The sequence below is a fragment of the Micromys minutus genome, assembly GCF_963924665.1.
Source record: "Micromys minutus genome assembly, chromosome: 7".
Classification (NCBI taxonomy): Eukaryota; Metazoa; Chordata; class Mammalia; order Rodentia; family Muridae; genus Micromys; species Micromys minutus.
Window position 1 is genome coordinate 33,199,574 of NC_137976.1, and position 24,210 is coordinate 33,223,783.

Sequence of the window (24,210 nt, forward strand, 5' to 3'; positions counted from 1 at the left end):
AGAATTGCAAGAAAGCAAAAAGTCTTCTGGCCTTCTTTCCTTTTGAGCTTCATAAAATCTATGAATTATTTCTTGCGTATCCAGAGTTTTTTTTTTTGGGGGGGGGGGATGGGCTAGTATCCACATATCAGTGAATGATAATAATCATTTAATCCTTCTTAGCAGGGAGAACAAAACACTCATCAGAGGAAATACAAGAAGAAATAGAGAAGAAGCAATTGAAGAAAAGATGATTCAGAAGCTGCCTCACTTGGGGATCCACCTAAATGCTGCCACTAAACCCAAGCACTATTGCTGACACCAAGAAGTACTTACTGGCAGGAGCCAGATATGGATATCTCCTCAGAGGGTTGGCCAGAGCCATACTGATACAGATGAGAATGCTCCCAGCTAACCCTCTGACTGTACATGGGGACCCCAATGATAAAGTCAGAGAAAGGACTGAAGGAGCTGATAGGGTTTGTAACCTCATGCGAAGAAAAGCCTTATCAACCAAGCAAGCCCTCCAAAACTCCCAGGGACTAAATCAACAGCCAGTGAGCACACATGGAGAGACCCATGTGGCTCAGGTTGCATATGTAGCAGAGGATAGCATTGTCTGGCATCAAAGAAAGAAAAGGCCTTTGGTCCAGTGAAGGTGCATTTTCCCAGTGAAGGGGAATGCCAAGGACTGAGGTGGAGAGGATGGTTGGGAGAGGATGCACCTTCATGGAGGCAATGGGAGGGAGTAGGGGGATGAGATTGAAAGAAAATGAATAACATTTGAAATGGAAATACAGAGAATATGCAATAAAAACTAAATTAAAAAGAGCAAATAGTCTAAGCACATGAAAAGACCATATTTATAATATTTTATTTAAAATAAATATAGTTAAAAATCTTTGATATTTATTTAATGTTTAACAACAAAGCCTCCAAATTTAACTCTATGCTTTAATTATTTATGGTATTTTATTTAATAGAGTGATAAATTTTCTTACCTTGTTAGTTTAAAAACCTATGACTTTGAGTTCCCTTCTATATAAACTTCTGTAGTACTGGATAGTTTCTGACAATATTGAGGTAATAAATTTATTTAACAGTGTGTATTCTAGCATATATAAATGTCATTTTGCTTGACATTTCTGAGAACACAGCAAAGATGATTAAATATGCCTTTTTTAGGATGTAAGATTTTAGGTCATTCTTTTTGTTAGAGTTGAATTTTTAATGGTGATAACCTGATAAAAATAGACTCAGTAAACATGGTTTTGGTATGGCCACTTTACCAAGAAAAAGAAATATTTGATAGGACACACACACACACACACACACACACACACACACACACACACACACACATTTGGTAAAAAGTAAGTTTGAGGACCATTAAAAAAATTAACTACCAAGCAAATAATAATAAAATGTAAAACTAAGCAAATAACTGTACAAGAAGCCAAGAGCAACTACACATATGTATATGTTCAGTCTGGTCACTAGCTGTTAGTTTCTTAGAAAACAAAACAAAACAAATAAAACGAAAGCACTGGAGACAGTTGTCAATTGTCTTCCATGATTAGGTTGTACTCATTTAATTAATAATTACTTTTTAGTTAGGTAAGTAAAACTAAAAATACATATATTTTAATGCAAGAAATTCTGATTGTTTTAAAATAATATACTTCAACTTACTTTTAATTAAAATGTAATTTAAAAATTTATACTAAATCAGAGTAAGAGAATACCAATATATGTATTAAATTGAATAAAAAATAGTAAATTTTTAAGGTGTACATAGCACATTTTCCAAGCAACAATAAATTGCAATTTTATTTAAAAAGTTACACAGCAAAAAAGAAATGTTTTCCATTTTCTAGTTGGAATCTCTTTTGTTTTCTCTCTATTACAACTTTATTTTTTTTAAAAAAGGAATACATATATGGATTTTTAAAGGCATTTTGGCATAACACTATATGAATTTTTGTTAATACTTAATTTTTTAGAGGTTTGATAGAATGTATTGAAATTCCATTAGTTACCATAAGCATAAAGTACATGTAGGAGAGAATGTAATATGGAAACAGTTTTCTTGGTGAGTATAGATTAAGCAAAAAGTTCTTTGAATACCAAAAATTGTCACAAGGCTATATTCTTAGCTTTTAAATTATTATTGATTTAAGGTTCAGGTGTACAACTATCTGAGAGGGTGCTATACATTTATATTTTCCTAAGAAGAATGAAGGCTTTCTTTCTTTTTTTTTTCTTGGCCTTTGTTTTTCTTGAGCTTCATATGGCCTGTGAGTTGTTTCTGGGTTTTTCCAAGCTTTCTGGGGTTAGAATCCAATTATCAGTGACTGCATTTTATATCTGTTCTTTTGTGACTGGCTTACCTAACTCAGGATGTTATTCCCTAAATGCATCCATTTTTCTTAGAAATTTCATAAAATCATTATTTCTGATAACTGAGTAGTATTCCATTGTGTAAATGTACCACAATTTTTGTATTCATTCGTCTACTGGGTTCTTTAGAGCTTCTGGATATTATAAAAAGGGCTGCTATGAACATTGTGGTGCATGAGCCCTTATTGTATGTGGGAATGTCACTGGGGTATGTGCCCAGAAGTGGAATAACTGGGTCTTCAGGTAGGACTATGTCCAATTTTCTGAGGAACCACCAGACTGATTTCCAGAGTGCTTGTACCACTTCACAACCCCACCAACAGTGCATGAGTGTTCCTCTTTATCCAAACCCTCTCCATCATTTGCTGTCATCTGAGTTTTTCGTCTTAGGCAAACTGACAGGTGTGAGGTGGCATCTCAGAGTTGTTTTCATTTGCATTTCCCTGATGACTAAGGAAGTTGAGCACTTCCTTAGATGCTTCTCTGCCATTCAATATTCCTCAATCGAGAATTTTTTGTTTAGCTCTGTACTCCATTTGTTAATAGGATTGTTTGAATCTCTGGCTTGTAATTTCTTGAGTTCTTTGTATACATTGGATTTTAGACCTCTTTCAGATGTGGGGTTGGTGAAGATCTTTTCCCAATCTATTGGCTGCCATTTTGTTTTCTTGACAGTGCTCTTAGCCTTAAAGAAACTTTGCAATCTCCTTAAGTGACATTTCTCAATCTTTGTTCTTAGAGCACAAGCCACTGGTGTTCTGTTTGGGAAACTTTCAGCGGTACCTATGTGTTCTAAGATCTTCTATACTTTGTCTTCTAATAGTTTCAGTGTACCTGGCTTAAACTGGAGATCTTTGATCCACTTGCACTTGAGATTTGTGCAAGGAGATAACAAAGTGTCTATATTCTTGTGCATGTGGATGGAAAGTTGAACCAACACCATTTATTGAAGAGGCAGTCCTTTTTCCATTGAATGTTTACAGCTCTCTTGTCAAAAATTAAGTGACCATATGTGTTAGGGTTAATTTCTGGATCTTCTCTTCTCTTCCATTGACCAATGTGCATATCTCTGTACCTGTACCATGTGGTTTTTAAATCAATTACTTGTAATATAGCCTGAGGTCAGGGATGGTGATTCCTGCAGATGTTTCTTGTTGTTGAGGATAGATTTCAATATTTTAGGTTTTTTGTTATTCCAGATAAATTTGCACATTGCTCTTTCCAACTCTATTAAGAATTGGGTTGGAATTTTGATGGGGAATACATTGAATCTATAGATTGATTTTGGTAAGATGAAAATTTTTAAAATGTTAATGCTTCCAATTCATGAACATGGGAGATCTTTCCACCTTCTGAGATCTTCCTCAATCTCCTTCTTAGGAGATTTGATGTTCTTGTCATACAGGTCTTTTACTTGCTTAGTCATAATCACACAAAAGAATTTCATATTTTTTGTAACTATTCTAAAAGGTAGTTTTTCCCTAATTTATTTCCCTGCATGTTTAACCTTTGAGTAGAGGAAAGCTACTGATTTGTTTGAGTTAAGTTTATATCCAGTCAATTTGCTGAACTGGTTTACCAGTTATAGAAGTTCTCTGGTGGAATTTTTGGGGTTATTTACGTATACTATCCTCTCATCTGCAAATAATGATATTTTTACTTTTTCCTTTCCAATTTGTATCACATTGATTTCCTTTAGCTGTCTAATTGCTCTTCTAAAACTTTCAGTACTATGTTGAATGGTAGAGGGAGAGTAGGCTGCCTTGTCTAGTCCCTGGTTTTAGTGGGATTGCTTCAAGTTCCTCACCATTAAGTTTGATGTTGGCAATTGGTTTGCTGTAAATGCTTTTATTATGTTTAGGTATGGGCCTTGGATTCCTGTTTTTGGTAGAATTATAACATGAAGGTGAAAAGGTGTTGAATTTTTTCAAATGCTTTCTCAGCATCTAGAAAGATGACTATGTGGATTTTTCTTTGAGTTTGTTTATATGGTGGATTACTTTTATGAGTTTCTGTATATTAAACTATCTCTGCATCCCAGGAATATACCCTACTTGGTCATGGTGAATGATCATTTTGATGTGGTCTTGGATTCAGTTTTCAAGGATTTTGTTGAGTATTTTTGCAACAATGTTCTTAAGGGAGATTGGTCTGAAGTTCTCTTTCCACACAGGGTATCTGTCTGGTTTAGGAATTAGGGTTATTGTGGCCTCAAAAATTCTATTGGGTCATTTTCCATATGATTCTATTTTGTGGAATACTTTGGAGAGTATTGGTACGAGGTCATCCATACATGTCTGATAGAATTCTTAACTGAACATATCTGGTTTGGGGATTTTTTGGTTGGGAAGCTTTTCATGACTGCTTCTATTTTTTTAAGGTCTTATGAAATTTCTTAGATTGTTTACCTGTTCCTGGTTTAACTTTAGTATCTGTTATCTTTCTTGGCATTCATTCATTTTCTCCAGATTTTCTAGTTTTGGTGAATATAGGCTTTTGTAGTCAAGGATCTCATGATTCCTTGAATTTTCTCAGTTTCAGTTTTTAGGTCTCCTTTTTCATTTCTGATTTTGTTAATTTGGATACTCTCTCTTTGCTCTTTAGTTAATCTGACTAAAGGTTTATCAATCTTTTTAATTTTCTCATAGAACCACCTCTTGATTTTGTTGATTCTTTGAATGGTTCTTTTTGTTTCTATTTGATCAATTTCTTCTCTGAATTTGATTATTTCTTGCTGTCTACTCCTCTTGATTGTATCTGCTTCCTTTTGTTCTAGAGCTTTTAACTGTGCTGTCAAATTGCTAGTGTATCTCCCTCATAATTCCTTTGGAGGCACTCAGAGCTATTAGTTTTCCTCTCAGTAATGCTTTCATTGCATCCCATTTGTTTAGGTATGTTGTGCTTTCAATTTTATTAAATTCTAGAAAGTCCTTATTTTTTTATTTCTTCTTTGACCATGCTATCATTTAGTATAGCATTGATCAGCTTCCATGTGTACATTGGCTTTTGTTGTCTTTGTTTTTACTAAAGACTGGCCTTAGTCCATGGTGATTTGATAGGATGCATGAGAGTATTTCAATCTCTTTATATCTATTGAGGCTTGTTTTTTCACTAACTACATGGTAAATTTTGGAGAAGGTGTCATGAGGTTCTGAAAAGAAGTTGTATTCTTTTGTTTTAGGGTGAAGTGTTCTTTCAATGTTTACTAATTTCACTTGGTTCATAACCTCTATTGTTTCACTGCATCTTTGTTTTTTTTCTGCTTCCATTTTCTGTCCATTGGTGAGAGTGGAGTGTTGAAGTTTCCAACTTTTATTGTGTGTGGTGCAATTTTTTTTTTTTTTTTTTTTTTTTTGTGCTTTAATAGGGTTTCATTTTTGAATATGTGTGTTCTTGTTTTTGGAGCATATATGTTAAGGTGTGAGTGTTCCTCCTGAATAAATTTCCCTCTAATGAGCAAAATGTTTACTTCTCTATCAATTTTGAAAACTTTTGCTTGAAAATCTACATTAGAGCGACTTCAGGGCGCAGAAAGAGTCCAGCCCATCTGCCACCCGGTCTGGCAGGCACCAAAGGTTTAAAAACTGGTGAGTAGGAGATCGAGGCAGCCAGGGAGCAGAGAGATCTCTGCAGAGTGTGCAGAGAAAGTACACCACCCCCCTTTCTGATCCAGGGGCCAGGAACACAACTTTAGAACTTCTGTTCCCACCTGGCGACTCTGAGGCACAGAACAGGGCTAGGCCCATCTGCAATCTGGACCAGTGGAGATCCAGGGACACAGACCAGGTAGATAGAAGGAAAAGGCGAGAACATATCACGGACACCAAAATGGCAAGAGAAAAGCGAAAGAGTATATACCAAGGAAACCAAGACAACCTGGCAACACCAGAACCCAGCTCTCCCTTAACAGCAAACAACGGAATGCCAAACACTCCAGAAAAAGAAGACACAGACCTAAAAACATACCTCAAGATGCTGATAGAGATACTTAAACAAGAACGGGAGGAAAAGCAAAAAGATTTAGAAGCTTTTAAAGAGGAAACAAGAAAAACATTAAAGAACTCAAGGAAATAGAGGAAAACAGAACCAAAGAAATGAAGGAATGGAAGAGGGAAATTAAAACGGAAACTGACACAATAAAGAAAATACTAAAAGAGATAACCCTAGAGGCAGAAAACCAAAAAAAAAAAAAAAATCAGGAGTCACAGAAGCAAGCATTTCCAATAGATTACAAGAGTTCGAAGTGAGAATCTCGGAGGCAGCAGACAGCATTGTAAACATAGACAAAACAACCAAAGAAGATGCAAAAAACAAAAAGCTCCTAACGCAAAATGTCCAGTAAATTTAAGACACAATGAGAATACCAAACCTAAGGATAATAGGAATAGAAGAGGGAGAAGAGTATCAACTAAGAGGCACAGTAAATATCTTCAACAAAATCGTAGAAGAAAACTTCCCTACCCTCAAGAATGAGAAGACCACGAGCATAAAAGAAGCCTTCAGAACTCCAAATAGATTGGACCAGAAAAGAAATACCTCCCAACACATAATAATAAAAACACCAAGTGCCCAAAGCAAAGAAAGAATACTAAAAGCAGTAAGGGAGAAAGGGCAAGTAACATATAAAGGCAGACCAATCAGAATCATACCTGATTTCTCAACAGAGACTATGAAAGCTAGAAGAGCCTGGACAGACATCATGCACACCCTAAGAGAGCACAAATGCCAGCCCAAACTGCTATACCCAGCAAAACTATCAATCACGATAGATGAAGAGATGAAGATATTTCAAGAGAAATCAAAATTTACACAATATCTGACCACAAACCCAGCACTACAATGAATTATAGGTGGAAAACCCAATACAATGAGGGAAAATACAACCTAGTAAAATCAAGAAAACTCCTAAACAAGAAAACCAAAAGAAGAAAAAGACACAGACACAACAGAACCCACAAAAGCAATATTAGCGGGAAATAGTAACAACTATTCCTTGATATCTATTAACATAAATGGAATCAACTACCCAATAAAGAGACATAGGCTATCAGACTGGATACATAAACAAAATCCAGCATTTTGCTGCATACAGGAAACTTATCTCAGAGACAAAGACAGACACTATCTCAGAGTAAAAGGGTGGGAAAATAAAACTTCCAAGCAAAAAGCCCCAAGAAGAAATCTGGAGTGGCTATTCTAATATCGAATAAAGTAAATTTACAACCAAAAGTTATCAAAAAAATAAATAAGGACACTTTTTACTCATTACCGGGAAAATCTGTCTGGAGGAACTTTCAATCCTTTACATATATGCTCCAAATAAAAGAGCACCCACATTTATAAAAGAAACCTTACAAAAGCTTAAAAAATATATTTCACCCCAGACAATAATAGTGGGAGACTTTAATACACCACTCTCTCCAATGCACAGATCATGGAAACAGAAACTGAACAAGGACACTGTAAAACTAGCAGAGACTTTGAACAAAGTGGAATTAAGAGATATCTACAGAACATATCATTATAAAGTAAAAGAATACACCTTCTTCTCACCACCCCATTGCACCTTCTTGACAATTGACCACATAATCAGACACAGAACGAGCCTCAATCGATATATCAAGATTGAAATACTCCCATGCATCCTCTCAGATCACCATGGTCTACGGCTGGTCTTTGAGAACAAAAAAGACAATAAAAAGCCTTCGTACACATGGAAACGAAACAACATTCTGTTAAACGATAGCACTGTCAAAGAAGAAATAAAGAAAGAAATTAAGAACTTTCTAGAATTCAACAAAAAAGAAAACACAACATACCCAAACCTATGGGATGCAATGAAAGCAGTACTGAGAGGAAAACTCATAGCCCTAAGTGCTTCCAAAAAGAAACTGGAGAGAGCTTACATCAGCAACCTGACAGCACAGCTAAAAGCTTTAGAACAAAAGGAAGCAGATATACCCAAGAAGAGTAGACGGCAAGAAATAATCAAAATTAGGGCAGAAATAGACCAAATAGAAACAAAAAGAACCATTGAAAAAAATCAACAAAACCAAGAGTTGGTTCTTTGAGAAAAACAACAAGACTGATAAACCCCTAGCCAGACTAACTAGAGGGCAAAGAGAGAGTATACAAATTAACAAAATCAGAAAGGAAAGTGGAGACATAACAACTGAAACTGAGGAAATATAAGAAATCATCAGATCCTATTGCAAAAAATTAAACTCCCCAAAATTGGAAAATCTGGAGGAAAGGAACAAATTCCTAGAAAGATACAAGATACTAAATTTAAACCAGGACCAAGTAAACCATCTAAATAATTCCATAACACCTAAAAGAATAGAACAATTCATCAAAAGCCTCACAACCAAATAAAGCCCAGGTCCAGACGGGTTCATTGCAGAATTTTATCAGACATTATTGAGGACATAACACCAATACTCTCCAAACTATTCCAAAAGACAGAATCACATGGAATACTACCTAACTCATTTTTTAGGCTACAATAACCCTCGTACCTAAACCACAAAAAGACCCTACAAGGAAAGAGAACTTCAGACCAATCTCACTTATGAACATTGATGCAAAAATACTCAACAAAATCCTTACAAACCGAATCCAAGAACACATCAAAACGATCATTCATCATGACCAAGTAGGCTTCATCCCTAGGATGCAGGGATGGTTTAACATAAGGAAATCCATCAACTTAATCCACCATATAAACAAACTGAAACAACAAAATCACATGGTCATCTCACTCGATGCTGAGAAAGCATTTGACAAAATTCAACACCCCTTCATGTTAAAAGTCCTGGAAAGAACAGGAATCCAAGGTCCATACTTAAACATAATAAAAGCAATATACAGCAAACCAACAGCCACCATCAAACTTAATCGTGGGAAACTTGAAGCAATTCCACAAAAATCAAGAACTTGAAAAGGCTGCCCACTCTCTCCCTACCTATTCAACATAGTACTGGAAGTCCTGGCTGGAGCAATTAGACAGCAAAAGGAGTTCAAGGGGATACAAATCGGAAAGGAAGAGATAAAAACATCACTCTTTGCTGATGACATGATAGTGTACTTAAGTGACCCCAAAAATTCCACCAGAGAACTCCTACAGCTGATAAACAAGTTCAGCAAAGTGGCCGGATACAAAATTAACTCAAACAAATCAGTTGCCTTCCTATACTCAAAGGACAAACATGTGGAAAAAGAAATTAGGGAAAAGGTACCCTTCACAATCGTCACAAAAACTATGAAATACCTTGGTGTGACTCTAAGTAAGCAAGTGAAGGACCTGTAAGACAATAACTTCAAACCTCTAAAGAAGTAAATTGAGGAGGATATAAGAAAATGGAAAGATCTCCCTTCCTCTTGGATTGGAAATATCAACATCTTAAAAATGGCCATCCTACCAAAAGCAATCTACAGATTCAATGCAATCCCCATCAAAATTCCAACCAAGTTCTTCATGGAATTGGAAAGATCAATGTGCAATTTCATATGGAACAACAAAAGAACTAGAATAGCGAAATCCATCCTCAACATCAAGAAAACATCTGCGGGAATCACTATCCCTGACCTCAAGCTATATTACAAGGCAATTGTCTGAAAACTGCATGGTACTGGTACACAAACAGGCATGTGGATCAATGAAATAGAATAGAAGATCCAGAATTGAGCCCTCATGTATATGGTCACCTGATTTTTGACAAAGGTGCTGTAAACATTCAATGGAAAAAGGACAGTCTATTCAACAAATGGTGCTGGTCCAACTGGCACTCAGCATGCAAAAGAATCAAAATAGACCCTTTCTTATCTCCTTGTACAAAGCTCAAGTGTAAGTGGATTAAAGATCTCCACATTAAACCAGATACACTGAAACTATTAGATGAGAAAGTAGGGAAAATCTTAGAACACATAGGCACAGAAGAAAATTTTCTGAACAGAACACCAGTGTCTCAAGCTCTAAGGTCAAAGATAAACAAATGGGACTTAAAAAGATTGCAAAGTTTCTGTAAGGCTAAGGACATTGTCAAGAAAACAAAACCATAGCCAACAGAATGGGAAAAGGTCTTTACCAATTCCACATCAGATAGAGGCCTAATATCTAAGCTATGCAAAGAACTCAAAAAGCTAGACACCAGAGAATCAAATAACCCTATTAAAAAATAGAGTGCAGATTTAAACAAAACGTTTTCAGATGAGGAATATCGAATGGCTGAGAAATATCTGAGGAAGTGCTTGACATTCTTAGCCATCAGGGAAATGCAAATCAAAACAACCCTGAAATTCCACCTCACACCAGTCAAATTGGCCAAGATCCAAAACTCAGATGACAACAGATGCTGGCGAGGTTGCGGAGAAAGAGGAACACTTCTCTACTGTTTGTGGGGTTGCAAACTGATACAACCACTCTGGAAATCAGTCTGGTGATACCTCAGAAAATTGGACATAGTACTACCTGAAGACCCAGCTATTCCACTTCTGGGCATATACCCCAGAGACACTTTAGTACACAACAAAGATATAGGCACCACAATGTTCATACCAACTCTATTTATAATAACCAGAAGTTAGAAAGAACCCAGATGTCCTTCAGGACGTAAATGGATACAAAAATTGTAGTACATTTACACAATTGAGTACTACTCAGCAATGAGAAACCATGACTTAACAAAATTCTTAAGAAAATGGATGCATGTAGAGAATATCATCCTGAGTGAGATAACCCAGTCACATAAGAACAGACATAATATGCAGTCACTGACAATGGGATACTAACACCAGAAAGCACTGAACACTCCAGAAACAACTCACAGACTGTTTGAAGCTCAAGAAAAAAGAAAGAAAGAAAGAAAAGAAAGAAAGGAAAAAAATCATTGTGCTCAATCCTTACACACCAAGAAAACGTTTAATAATTCCGGGTTACATCCTGTTTAATATGTACTTTATGCTCATTGTAACTAGTAAGACCTTAATGCACACTATAAAATCTTTGAAAAAAAAAAAAGCCAAACATTGACAAAAATGTATTGTTATACTTTTATGCAAAAATCCTTAAAATTTGTACGTTTATCTTTGTTTTTTAAAATAAAGTTGTTCAAAAAAAATTTTAAAAAAATTAAAAAAAATTTTAAAAAAAAGAAATCTACTTTATTCGAATTTAGAATTGCTACTCCATCTTTTTACTTGGGGTCGTTTTCTTGATTGTTTTTTTTTTTTTTTTTTTCCCAGCCTTTTACACTGAGATAGTATCTGTCTTTGTTTCTGAGATGAGTTTCCTTTAAGCTGAAAAATGCTGGATTCAGTTTAGTAGTCAGTCTAATATCCTTTGTCTCTTTATATGTAATTGAGTCCATTTATGTGAACAGATTTTAAAGAATAGTGTTTGCAGTTTCCTGCTATTTTTGCTTTTAGAGGTACAATTATGTTTGTGTGTCTCTTTTTTTTTTTTTTTTTTGGTTTTCTTGTTTTGATATTTTCTGTCTTTTTTTTCCCTAGGATGTAGTTTCCCTCCTTGTGTTTGCTTTTCCATCTCCTGTTCTTTGTAGGGCTGCATTTGTGATCAGACATTGTGTAAATTTAGTTTTGTCCTGGAATATCTTGGTCTCTCTATCTATGGTGATTGAGAGTTTTTCTGGTTATAGCAGCCTGCACTGGCATTTGTGTTCTCTTAGGGTCTGTATGCTTTCTCTCCAGGATCTTCAAGCTTTCATAGTCTCTGTTGAGAAGTCGGGTGTGATTCTGATTGGTCTGCCTTTATGTGACCTCTTTCCCTTACTGCTTTTAGTTTTGACTATTATTTGTTTGGAGGAATTTATTTTCTGGGTCCCTCTATTTGCAGTTCTGTAGGCTTCTTTTATGCTCATGGTCATCTCATTCTTCAGTGTAGGGAAGTGTTCTTCTCTGATTTTGTTGAAGATATTTATAATACCTCTTAGTTGATATTCTTTCTCCTCTTCTATTCCTATTATTCTTAGGTTTGGTCTTCTTATTGTGTCCTGGATCTCTTGAAAATTTTGTGTTAGGAATATTTTGGTTTTTCCATCTTTTCTAAATGTTTTTTTCTATGTTTTCAATGTTGTATTCGGCCCCTGAGATTCTCTCTTCCATCCCTTGTAGTCTGTTGGAGATGCTTGCTTCTCTGACTCCTGATTTCTTTTTTAGGTTTCCAACTCCAGTGTTGTCTCTTTTTTTGTTTTCTTTATTGTTTCCATTTCCATTTTAAATTCCTTCTTTAATTCCTTCATCTCTTTGGTTCTGTTTTCCTCTAGTTCTTTGATTTATTTGAATGATTTTTGCCTTTCCTCTTTAAAATCTTCTATTTTGTTTTTTAGTTGTTCTCCCATATTGTTTAACTTGAATAACTATTTATGCTCTTCTCAAACTCTCCATCATCATCATCTCAAGGTATGATGTCAGGTCTGAGTTTTCTTTTTCTGGAGTGTTTGGGAATCCAATGATTGCTTTGTGCTGGGGAGCTGGGTTCTGGTCTTGCCAGGTTGTCTTGGTTTCTGATGCTTAAGTTCTTTTGTTTTCCTCACGCTATCTTGTTGTCTGTGATTGGTACTTGTTTTTCCCGTGGTCCTGGGGGCCCATTAGTTCAGGAAGAAAACTGCTTCTGAGTGTTTGGCTTTTGGTGGTCATACATTGATTTCTGGTAGCATTGACTCAGCTCTGTCTTTGTGGGATTAGATGTTGGAGCTCCTGTGAGACTGTTCTGGTAGCTCAGCCCTGATCCCATATGTCCTGAGTACTACTGGCAGGGACCTGGCAGTTTCTCTAGGCCACAATAGACCCTATTCCCCATAGCGGGGTACTTTCTGCTCTCTCAGGACTCCCGATGTGCTTTCTCTGGGCTTATGTGTCAGACTCCCTTCTGGTCCAGGTGTAAGAGGGTCTATAAAGTTTCACTTCAATCACTACTTTTCCCGGGCAAACCTCTGCTCCCACAGACAAGGGCCTGTGCCTTACTGTGGGCCTGTGTGTCTAGACTTTAAGCCAGGGCTTTTCGGGTGGTTCCAGAGTCCCTTTGGCAGAGTTCCATTCTGGCTTCACTGAACCAGAGGGCCATGTTTTCTGCGTGCTCTGCTTAGACCTCTCTGCACTTTGGTCACTCACGGCACAGTTTCACCTGGCCTGTGTCCCTGGATCTCTGCTGTTCCAGGTCCCAAAGTGCCTGAGCTTTTGGTCTGTACCCATGGGCTTTCCGGGTGGATCCTGAGTCCCTATGCCAGAGTTCTGGTTTCCCTCAACTGGATGGCCACATTTTCCACGTGCTCTGCCTAGCCTTCTCTGTCCTTTGGTTACTCACAGCACAGTTTCACTAGGCCTGTCACACAGCAAAATTAATTTAAAAAATGTATCATGAGTAGTTAAATGAACTTGGTCATGATGGTATGCATAGAATATCCAAAGAAATACAGTGAAAATCAAACCAAAGTGAGTTATATATCTAAATGTAAATGGCAAATTATAACATCTCTAGAGAAAAATACAGAAAATATCTTTATTTCTTTTTTTAAAAAAACATTTAAAATGGCTCATTCTAATAGCACTCTGTCTTGGTGACAAAATAATTTTCATGTAACTTCTGTTACATAAATTGACGAAAATGTGCAAATGATGTTAATATATCTACAATAATGGATGAAAGATTTTAACAGGTTCTAGTTTCTGATTTTAAGATTACAAATTAATTTTACATTCTTAAATTTTGGATAACTACTAAAACTTATAACTCTATATGAGATCATATATAATTTAATATCTATATAATATAAACTACCTTGAGATATGTTCACAACAAATTTTAATTTGAATAATACATGAGAGGCAATATTTTTAATAATTTAATCTCATATATTATAGCCAACCTCAGTTTCCCCTTTCTTCCTCCAATGCATACATCCACCATGCACAAAAATTTTTTCATTTCTTTCCATTCTTCTTCAATTTCAATTTAAAAGAGATAGGCCTCCCAGGGAGAGCAACTAAACATGGCATTAAAATTCGCAATAAGATTAGGAACTTAACATAGTAAGATTGGACAAAGAAATGCAGTAGGAGGACAGGTCCTAAAAGCCAGCAGAGGTGTTAGAAACAAAACCACCCACAAAACCACCAAGCTACAAAAGAATAATGAACATACAGAGAGACTAAGTTAGATTCAGAAGGCACCTGGTTTTCAGTTCATTCTCTGTGGGCCGTGATCAGTCCAGATTAGTTGGTTCTGTAGTCTTCTTGTGGTGTCCAAGATTCTGTGACTCCTACAATATTTCTCTCTCCTCTGCTACAGGATTCCCAGAAACTCATCTAATGTTTGGCCGTGGGGCACTTCATCTGTTTCCATTAGTTGCTGGATGAAGCCTGTCTGATGAAAGTTAGTGTTAGGCACCAGTCTGTGAGCATTGACATCATTTCACTGACATTTTTATTTTCTTTCTTGCCAGTGAGGTTTTTTTCTATCCTTGATTTCTGAGCCATCTGTGCTTCAACATGGTGTCCTTCAGGCATATCAGGTACGGGCTCCTTCTCTGAAACATGCTTCTTAAGATGGACCACTTGTTGATTGAATTGTCTTCTCAACAATGTTTTCCTTGTAAAAACAAGTTCTAAAGCTTGCTATTTCATTACTCTTGATTTTTGTTTATTGAATATAGATTGTTTTCTCATCTAATATATCTTGAATTCAGTTTTCCTTAACTCCAGTCTTCCTAGATATTGACCACCTCATCCACCCTCTTGATCTACTTTGTCTCTTGATAGAAAAGAATAAGCTCCTGGGAAATAAAAACAAATCATAAGATAACACAAAACCATTGCATTGATGCTAAATAAGGCAACCCAACAGAAAGAAAAGAATCCCCAGAAGAATTACAAGAATAAGAGTCCCAAGCATTCACACAGCCAGAATCCCCATAAAAATAGTAAGCTAAGAGCTATAATATTTAGGCAGAGGACCTGACACTGTCTAATGTATCTTTTGTTCTTGTTGCTTCAGTCCTTGTGCATTCAATTTTCTCATGCAGAACATCCCTTTTTTTTCCTGGTATTCTCCATCACCTCTACCTTTCACTCTTTCCACTTACTCTTCTTCACAGTGTTCTAAAACTATTTATTTTTTAAAAAAAGTTAATAATACAGCTAACATAATTTTAGTCAAGTCATTATGACATTATTTTATGGAAATTAGATATTGTAGATGGATTATATAGCCTTAGAATATTTTATAAACTTTGTTGCAGGGACTTTTAATCTAGCCATCATAGAATAAATACTCACCTAATACAACATATCCTAGGTTCATTCTACTTCAAATTCAAACTGTGTACATATGGTAATTTTATTTTGTAACTAAGTATCAACACATAAGAAAAACTCCTCATCTGGCAACTTCATTATTTTATAGATATTTTCTTGTTGCACAGCTACCATCATCTTATGCCCCTTTTTACCAGCTGCAAGAAGTTTAGTTTTGCTTGAAGTTTCATTTTCTGAAGAAAAGGAAATTGTAAAATATTATGTAAAACATTCTACATTATCTATGAATCTGAAAAAAATAATCATCTATGGAAGTCCACATAGAAGTTAAGTTTATATTAACAATTTACTACAGAGTGGCTGGACTTCATGGAGCATGTCAAAACTTGAAATATATTTTCAGATACTAATCTTATTGCTCAATTACCCTGTTCTTTATGGTACATTACTATAAGACATTTTCTTTACTTAAACTTTACTTCAGAGTTACATTGATATATATATATATATATATATATATATATATATATATATATATATATATTTAGTGATCTACATTTGCTGTCAAGAGAAGTTGCTTTGATGAAATGTGAATAATATGCATATTTGTATAGATGAGGTCCCTGATATATTATATTAAAGTAAGTTATTCTGTCATTGATCTATTCATCTATCTATCCATCTATCTATCTATCTACCTATCTATCTATCTATCTATCTATCTATCTATCTATCTATCTATCTATCTATCTATCTATATATCCACACTCTGACTTTTTCTCTCTGTCTCTGGCTATCTCTCTCTTCTCTCTCTCTCTCTCTCTCTCTCTCTCTCTCTCTCTCTCTCTCTCTCACTCTCTCTCTCTCTCTTTATCTCACATTCAACCATTGCATTTTTCTTTAATATTTTATGTGTATTCAATATATACTTTTAAAGGGCCATGCCAGTGATAAAACAATAGAGATAGATGGTGATCCATTAATCAAAAGTTCTTCATATTTTGAAGTCTTTTTTCTAAAAATTACAATACAGATTTTTTTTCAAATCAGCAGCTCTCAAGGCATTTCATTGTTATTTTCTTAAAGAAATTGTTTTTTTATAATTAGCTTTGGATACTTAATATGAATCTTGATATTTTAAGATTAATTCTACCTTCTTTCCATTTAAGCCATTATTTTTTTATCAGAAAGCATCTGTTCAAGTATTATATTCTGAGTTATATGGATGGGAATATAAAGAGTGTGTAATTAAAATTCAAAATATTTGAACTGGCCGTATGAAAACAATTACCTGTTAAATATATGTATAAAATTTTAAATATATTTGCCCAAAAGGAACAAAAAATCACTTAGAAACATTAGTTACTTTAAAAATTACCAGTGTTGGATATATGATATCTTCCTTTGTGTTGTTCAACTCGCAGTTCCCAGAGACCACTAAAATATCAAACTATTGCAAATGCTCTTACTAGTGTAACAGAAGTTCTGATAACATGTGGCCTAAAAAGATAGAAATATCTTTTGTACATATCTGGGCTTAAGAATGACCCACTCTATACATGGAGCCAAAAATCTGTTAATTTAATTTTTATGTAAAAATCCATAATTGTGATTGCAAAGATCCCAGAATAAACCTATTACCATTATTTTGCTAAATGGACATGAAACTGCCCTTTAAATAAGAAACAATGACTTAACCAAATTCTTAAGAAAATGGCTGCATCTAGAGAAGATCATCCTGAGTGAGATAACCCAGTCACAAAAGAACAGACATAATATGCAGTCACTGATAGTGGGATGCTAACCCCAGAGGCTTTCACTCCCCCAGAAACAACTCACAGACTGTATGAAGTCCAAGAAATATAGAAAACAAAAAATATACATATATTCACAAAACAAGAAGACTTTGACTATTTCCATGTTGCGTTTTGTTTTGCATGTACTTTACGCTTATTGCAACTAGTAGGTTTTCAATGCATACTGTCAAGCCCTTGAAAAAAATCAAGTACTGACTAAAAAATATATTCACATGGTTTTATGTAAAATTTATTTTAATGTCTGAAAAAAACAGTACTGACAAAAATGTATAATTTTAAGCAAAAAATGTTTAAAATCTGTACATTTATCTTTGTTTTGCAAAATAAAGTTGTTTAAAAAAATAAGCCTCTCTCTCTCTCTCTCTCTCTCTCTCTCTCTCTCTCTCTCTCTCTCTCCACACACACACACACACACACACACACACACACACACACACACACACACACACACTCATATATATATATATGTATATATATATATATGTATATATACACATATATACATTAGTGCAGTTAACAGGCCTCATCACATGCATCAGATATTGTTTATCAAAGACACTCACATCTGATCAAAATAAAGGAAATAAATCCTTGTAGAGTACTCTGTAATAGATGCATCATGTCACTCATGAAGAGGTCAGAGATCATCATAGAAGAAATAGGAAAAGTGGTATAAAAGTCAGGGAAGTGTGAGAAAAAATATTGTTTTCTAAACCAGACATGATATTAAATCTATAACTCATAGAAGCTGTTGTAGCTGCAAAAGATCTACATAAGATCAAACAACTCAACATTCTACCATAAAGGGAGACAAATATATAAGCTGCTACCTATAGCTAGGAAACAAATGAGAGTTGATGGCTACACTTGGTTTCCATTCAGTTGGTATATATATCAGCTAAGCCTTTAGATTTTTTTCCCTTTTTGGCTTTATTATAGAACATCTAAACACACTCATTTGTATGAAATACACATTCCACAATGTTTTTATATAATTCTGCCTTCCATTTATCTTTTAAATTATATGTATATATATATATATATATATATATATATATATATATATATATGTGTGTGTGTGTGTGTGTGTGTGTGTGTGTGTGTGTGTGTGTGTGTGTTGATATCATATATATTAAGTTTCATATCATAAAGCTAGTTTTGTGGTACAAAATTCTTAAAAAATACAAAATCATTAGTTTAAACATTGTTAGTAGTAAATATAAGTTATAATATATTGGATAGTTTAAGAGGTATCATTTTTCTGGCCAAGTATTTGCCAATAATACCTTAAATGAGAAAGTGTTTAGCTACTATATAGTATTAAACAAACCAATGGCAATTTGATCTAATGAACTTGTACATAACATTGCAGTGACAGAGCATGACAGATTTCTTCCACTTATTATAAACAAAGTATAACCAAAAAAAGGCAGAACATGGCCTTCAAAGTAATGCCCTGATGACCTATACTTTCTATTTTAAACTCACTTCTTCATGTTTATAGAATAGTTAAAATAAAACGATCAACAAGCACTAAGAATCCAACTTATAAGCCTAGATAATGCACTACATATTCAACTTGTTAGGTTTCCCAAAACTTCAGATTACATTACACATTTCTAACATTGCCAATTCCCCAAATATAAATAAGAAATTCTAGTTAGAACTTCTAGTAATTGTTCCATAATGTGAATCTTTCTAGCTTAACACTTATTTTTTTTACAAACATTAAAGGTCTTTAATCACATATCATCTTCAATCTATGGGTATTTATTAAAAGAAATTCATAAAATATCACAGAAGACATGGTGATTCATCTGTTATTGATGACACTATTCCAGGGTAGATCTCAAAGCATGTTATGAAAGTGTAATACTGCTGCTGCTAATAATATCAAAATTAAGAGTAGCAAACATACATGGTCAGCTCCCTTTCAATCTTTGGAAGAAGCATTCTTGCCTTTAAAGTGAATGAATTTTATTATTTTAAGTAGACTCTTTGCTCATACATTGTATGCTAATTATAGTTTTGCCATTTCTTCCTGTCTCCTCATTACACTTCATATTCAGTTTATTTTGGTATTTTAGAGAAAAAGAACAGATTTCTAAGAAATTACAATGAAATGTAACAAAATACGTGTGCGTTAAAGCAAAAACTTTCATATCCAAATTGGATAGCCAAAAAAACAGGAAGAAAATTGTTGCATGACCACATAGAACAATAAAAGATACATTAGTTCTCATAGCCAAGGGTCTCATGAAATTACTTAGCTAAAACCTATAGTACATATGTAGTGGAGGACCTGTTGTAAACACATATAGGCCTTGTTCTTGCTGCTTCAGCCTGTATGAGCTCATAAGTTCCTAGCTTATTTGATTTCTAAGGACAAGTTCTTCAGCTATCTACAATTCCTCTTACTTTTGCAATTATTTTCTGCCTCCTTTTCTGCAGGATTTCAGGAGCTATAAAAGAGGGTGTTTATGGAGACTTTTAATTTGAATTTAGACTCTCTGAAAAATGTCAGAAAGTGAATCTCAGCATCTGTTCCCAAATAGTACCAGATAAACCCTTGCTAATGATGAACTGTTGAATCAGGCCCCTATCTATGAGTCTTTCAGAATCTTTTATTAATTATTAGACCAATTTTGCTTCATGTTATTTTAAGACTCTGGACGGTCTCGTATTTGGTTTTGGTTTCCCAAGAACTGTCAGATATAGGTGCTTTTGTGGAGTGGACTTAAAGTTAAATAAACCACTAGCTACTTCCAAGTGATGTTCTTTCATTTGCTTTGCATATTTTACAGGCAGGGCAGATTGTATATTAAAGTATTTGCGGCTGGGCTGTTGTCTACTTTTCTCTTTTAGTAGCCTATAGAGTACCTTCTTATACCAAAGAAATCAGAACAAAGGATGACTGGTCCTTGTTAGCACCAATTTGACTACTCCAGTTTCAATAAATTGTGTGGTTAGTTTTCTTGGCAATGGGTCAAAGCTATCAGTTTGTGGAGAACAATCTTTAATTTTGGAGTCAATCTAAGTGGCTTGGGTACTGTACCCTGGCCAACAAATAAATTCAATGCCACTGAGTCCCTCTAGGAAGTTTTGCCTGCCTACAAGAAATCTTAGGTAAGGATTCTTATACCTCATTAATATGTTTGTTTATTAACATCACCTTCATTGAGTCCAGAAAGTTTGCACCAGACTAGATTTCCATACCATCATCCAAATACCCCTCTTCCCTAATTCCAGATGTCTCTTCCTTTTCACAATCTGTCCTTCCCAGATTTCTTCCTACTAGGCCCCCACTCCCTTCACTTCTATGCCATTATTCCTTAATCTATCTACAAAATCATTCTATTTTTTTCCCCAGGGAAAACCATGTATACCCTGTGGACTCTGTCCATTTTACCTAACCTTTTGAATCTATGAGCTATATCTTTGTTATCATGCATTTAATGGCTAATATAAACTTTTAAGTGAATACTACCATATTTTTACTCACTCCTGATTCTGAGTTATTTCACTCAGAGGCTTCTTAGGCATCCTCCTTGCCTGGGGCATCAAGTCTCTACAGGATTAGGAACATCATCTCCCACTGAGGCCAGAAAAGGAAGTCCTTTCCTAAAATGTATTTTCTTGGGGGATGGGTGGATACAGGATTTGAGCCAGGCTCATGTGTGCTTTTTGGTTAGTGGCTTAGAATCTGAGAGCTCCCAGTGGTCTGGTTTAATTGACACTGCTGGTCTTCCTATTAGGTTGCTATCCTCTTCAGCTCTTTAAATCCTTACCCTAACACTTGCATATGGATCCTGACCTCAGTGCAAAGCTTGGCTGTAAGTATCTGGATATCTTTCAGTCAGCTACTGGTAGAGCCTCTCAGATTAAGCCATGCTACGCTTCTGTCTACAAGCACAACCTGGAATTAGTAATGTCAGGGTTTGATGCCTACCCATAGAATGGATTCTAAGGTCTTTTCTTCAGTCTCTGCTCCATTTTTTCTCTGCATTTCTTTTAGACAGGAACAATACTGGGTCAATAAGTTTCAAGGTATTTTATTGACATCGTCCCTCCACTAAAGGTTCTGTCTATTGAATAGAGGTTGTCTCTTCAGGCTCTGTCTTCAACTGTTGAGCATTTCTGCTAAGATCACCCATAGGGGTCCTAGGAGTATCTCAAATTCAAAGTCTCTGGGACTTTCTAGAAGTTACCCCCCTCTACTTCAGACAGCTGAATATTTTCATCCATTCCTGTTGTCTTCTGGTCTTCTTTTCTATGACCCATACACTTGATCCTGCCCCACTTTCTCCTCCCCTTCTTATCCCCCATCAATTTTTCTCCCTCCCTTAGCCTTTTGTGATTATTTGGTTCCCCTTCTTGAAGAATCCTCAATTGAGTCTTTCTTTTTCTAAATATCTTATGTTGTGTGAGTTGTATCATGGATATTTTGTACATTTTGGCTAATATTCACTTATCATTGAATACAAACCATACATGTCCTTTTGTGTCTGGGCTATCTCACTCAGAATGACGTTTTCTAGTTTCAGTCATTTGCCTCCAAATTTCACGACACCCTTGTTTTTAATACCTGAGTAGTATCTCGTGTAAATTCACTACATTTTCTTTCTTCAATCTTTGGTTGAGGGACATCTAGTTTTTTTTTTTTTTTTTTTTTTCCAGTTTCTGGCTATTATGAGTAAAGCTGCTATGAACACAGTGGAGAAAGTGTCTTTGCGGTTAGTGGGCCAACTTTTGAGTTGGGTCAGGATGTATGTCTATTTCTAATTTCCTGAGAAACCACCCAAAGCATTATCAGAGTGTTTGTATAAGTTTACACTCCCACATGCAATTGAAGACTCTTCCCAACTTTTAGATATCTGATGTATACACCATTATCTAAATGCACCACATTTTCTTTTTCCATTCTTGTGTTGAGGATAAAGCCACAACAAGCATGGTTGCAGAAGTATTCTTGTTAAAGGATGGAGTATTTGTGGACTTGTGATAAGTTTTGTATAGTTGGGTCTTGAGAAAGATTTATTACCAGCTTTTGAGAAACTATCAAATTGATTTGCAAACTAGCTGTACAAATTACACACCCATCTACTCCTTATACTCTCCAACAAGATCTGTCACGTGTGTTATTGATATTAGCCATTATAGCAGATGTAAGATGGGGATTCAAAGTCATTTTGATTCATTTTCCTGACAAATAAGGATATAAAGCATGTATTTATTTATTATTTATCTTTGTTTATTTTCATTTATTTGAATAACACCATGCCATATTTTGTTGAGATCCCTGGGTGGTTGTCCTTGTTCTTAATGAAAATAGAGGATGAGTGGATCAGGTTGAGAATGGAGATGGCAGTGGGAAACTGGGAGGAATAGAATGAAGGAAAACTGGTTGTGATGTATTAATAAGATAAATTAATACATAAGATAATTAATAAAATAAGACTTTATTTCAATCATAATGAAGGAGGTAGCAGCTGACATTGGTGTACAACACAATGATAAAGGAACCAATGATGGTGAGACTGGCCTATCTCTTCTTACATGTATCTACAAGTACCTTTTTTGAGTTTTAAAAAGCATACTCTGTTAAAACACAGTTTTTCACAATATATTTTGTTTTTATATTAAAAAGTGGGGAGAGTAAGAGTGAACAAGATTTTTAAGATGGCAGATGTAAAGTCAACATTACCTGGGCCAGTTGTGAACCAACCAGATGAACTACAATAACAATACTAATGGTAAGTTACGCTTTAGTGGCATGACCATTGTGGGGATAACCAACTGTTTTCTATTATTTTTAGGCATTCTCTTCTAGTACTTTAAATATGGACAAGAACCAAGTGTTTCTCAGGCATTTGAGATTCCTTGATTAGGAATTCTCTGTGTAGATTGGTAACCTATTTTAACTTATTTGTGGTCTTTTTAAAATCTAGTCTATGAGTTCATTATATATTTTGAATACTAATACTCTAATGGAGGTAGACTTGGCAAATATCTTGTCTCTTTCTGTAAGCAGCTGCTTTGTGAAATAATGTTATATTTTATCATACAGTTTCATAAAGACTCTTTATTAGTTTTAATATCTTCTTAATATCTCTACTATCTGTTCTATTCAGAATGTCATCTCCTGTGCCAAAGTGTTGAAGGCAGTTTCTCAGTTTATCTTCTGTTGGGTTTAGTATATGTGGTTTTATGTTGATGGATTTGATACAGTTAATCATGAGTTTTATGCAAGGTGATAAATAGGGATGTTTTCATTACTCTACATGTAGGCAACCAGTTTTTCCAGCACTATTTGGTAAAGTTAATGTTCTTTTCAATGTATTTTTCTGGCTTATTTGTCAAATATCCAATGTCCACATATGATAAAATGTATACTCTTATCTCAAGTTAAATTCTATTTATCAACTTCTATATTTTTAGGTCACTACCATTTGATTTTTCTTACTACAGTTCTATAGCACAAGTAGAAATCAGGGGGTGGTGATAGCTCCAGCAATTTATGAATTATATAGAATGGCATAGCTATACATTTTGGGATTTTCCTTTTGTTATTTTGTTTGCTCGTTTTGTTTTTACATATTACATTGCAAATTATCCTTTCAAGGTCTGGAGACAATGTGTTGTTATTTTGATTGTATGGCCATCTTTTCTACATGAATCTTACCAGTTCATGCACATAGAAAACCTTTTCATTTTCTGATATATTATTCAATTTGTTTCTTTA